The sequence below is a fragment of the Engraulis encrasicolus genome, chromosome 11 (genome assembly GCF_034702125.1).
Source record: "Engraulis encrasicolus isolate BLACKSEA-1 chromosome 11, IST_EnEncr_1.0, whole genome shotgun sequence".
NCBI classification, from domain to species: domain Eukaryota; kingdom Metazoa; phylum Chordata; class Actinopteri; order Clupeiformes; family Engraulidae; genus Engraulis; species Engraulis encrasicolus.
Genome location: NC_085867.1, coordinates 35,433,223 through 35,435,722, shown reverse-complemented (window position 1 = coordinate 35,435,722; position 2,500 = coordinate 35,433,223). Strand labels below are relative to the sequence as shown.

The 2,500-nt window shown below is 51.2% G+C and overlaps 1 protein-coding gene across 1 annotated transcript in view; it reads left to right on the top strand.

The window, feature by feature from the left end:
- The window catches only part of brinp1 (bone morphogenetic protein/retinoic acid inducible neural-specific 1), a 211,518-nt gene that overhangs the window by 117,680 nt on the left and 91,338 nt on the right, over positions 1-2,500 (top strand). The gene's annotated exons all lie outside the window — the stretch shown is intronic.

Sequence of the window (2,500 nt, the reverse complement as noted above, 5' to 3'; positions counted from 1 at the left end):
GCCCAGGGAGGGAGGGGGCCCAGAAATGGGGTCCCCATTACCTTGCATTTTATTAGGTGGGAGGCCCTTTCAGACGGGTTTGTCCTGGGCCCTGGAAAACCTGTCAGCGGCCCTGACTACTACTGATGTCATCTTACACTCTTCATCTTGCTACACAAGCTTGGTTGTTTGTGTTCAGTGGCATTACAGTCATGTTTTTTTGGTGGGGCCTTTTCAACTTTATTGATGATAGGACAGTAGGATAGGTAGACAGGAAGCGAATGGGGGGAGATATGGGGAGTGGTTGGCACTTGACCCGTGCCGGAATCGAACCCAGGTCACCAGCGTAGCAGCTCATTGTCCTACCATTACAGCCACGGTAGGGCCATGTTCAATGACATTAAAGCGAGACATGGCAGGTGAAGAGGGTACAATTTTAAAATAGAAGGGATCACCATGAAACTTTACCAGTTGATTTCTTAAATCAGTATGAGAGTAAATGTATTACGAGTTTTTCAATTTTGCACATTTAATGAAGTAAATTGGGCTTAATCTCGTTAATGATGCTTGTACGTGTATATACATGTATATGTTTTGTAGGCTATATATTTCCAGTGCACAAATCTGAAACTGTGATGAAGTCAGGGACATTTTTTTTTCATTTTGTTTATATATCAGATGACAGATGATGCTCACCTGGATTTTAGGATATCCATTTTCATGAAATGGGATTTTTGTTGTTGTATATTGAGAAGGAGTGAGAGAGAGGACACATCACCAAGCAAGAAAGTACATGTACACACTTCTCCACCTACACCCCCCCCCCCCATCCTACCACAACTCCACTATACACTATTCACATAATCCTGCACCCCCTTCCACCCTCATGTTTACAACCGCCCCATCCTTCCCTACATCTCTTCTATGCCCCCCCCCCCCCATGTGTGTCCTCCCGTCCAACCGCAATCCCGATCAATGCACCTCACATGTCCCCCTCCTCCACCAACCTCACGTTGACCCCCGCCTCCTCCTTCTCTCCTTCCCTCCACCCTCCTCCATCCTTCCTCACGTGTACCAAAACCAACCCTTTCCTCCGTTCCCTCCATCATCTCCCCTTGTTCCCCTCTTGTACCACAGCCCCCTATTCGGCCTCTATGTGACCTCTCTCCATCTTTACCCATGGCAGACTATTCCCTCGCATCGTCCCCCCTCTCCTCCTGCCCTGGATTGTCGCACCACAGTGGATGACTCTTAACTCCCACAGGCCCTCACATAACCTCCCCTCACCTCCCCTCACTCCCCTCACTCCATCACTCACACCATCTCCCCCCGTCCTGTCCCACCGCGACCCCACTCTGTGTACCTCTCATAGCCTCCACTCCTCCACCGGCATGTTTACCCTGGCTCTCTCTCTTCTCTTCTCTTCTCTTCTCTTCTCTTCTCTTCTCTTCTCTTCTCTTCTCTTCTCTTCTCTTCTCTTTCTCTTCTCTTCTCTTCTCTTCTCTTCTCTTCTCTTCTCTTCTCTTCTCTTCTCTTCTCTTCTCTTCTCTTCTCTTCTCTTCTCTTCTCTTCTCTTCTTCCCTCCATCCCGCCTTTGCCACCTTCCATCCTTAGCTTCTCCTTGCCTTGTCAGCCTCTTCTCTTCGCTTCCTCCTCCTCTACATCCACAGCATATGACTATATGTACCTCAAATAACCCCCTCCACACACACACATACGCGTGCACGCATACACACACACGCACACGCACGTGCGGGCACGCACGCACGTACGCTCGCACACACACACACACACACACACACACACACACACACACACACACACACACACACACACACACACACACACACACACACACACACACACACACACACACACACACACACACACACACACACACACACACACACACACACACATGCATACACATGCACACACATGCACACACTCCTCCACTCTCTTATTTACCACTAACCCTCCCTCCCTCCCTCCATCCCTCCGTTGCCCATGCACTACCCCCCTCTCTGTGCTGGTGGTAAGTGGCAGGTGGGTGAAGGGCCGCTGGCAGACAGGGCCGGCGGTAGCAGGAAGTCAAGCATGACAACATTAAGCAGAATTGACACTAGCTGCTGACTCAGGGGGTTGTGGAGATGAGAGGAGGGGAGGGGAGGGGAGGGGAGAGAGGGATGGGGAGAGAGGGATGGAGGGATGGAGGGGATGTGAGGGCAGGAGAGGAGATGAGAGGTGTGGAGAGAGGAGGGGACAAGAAGAGGTGAAAAGAGCTGACGAGAGGAGAGGAGAGGAGAGGAGAGGAGAGGAGAGGAGAGGGGGAGGAGAGAAGTGGAGAGTAGAGCAGAGGAGAGGAGAGGAGAGGAAAGGGGAGGAGAGGAGAGGAAAGGGGAGGGGAGGAGAAATAGAAGCGCGGTAAGGGGTGGGGAAATAGAAATGAGGGGAAGAAAGGAGAAAAGAGCTGATGGGAATGAAGGAGAAGAAAGGAGGGAGTGGGAGGGAAGAGGGAGAG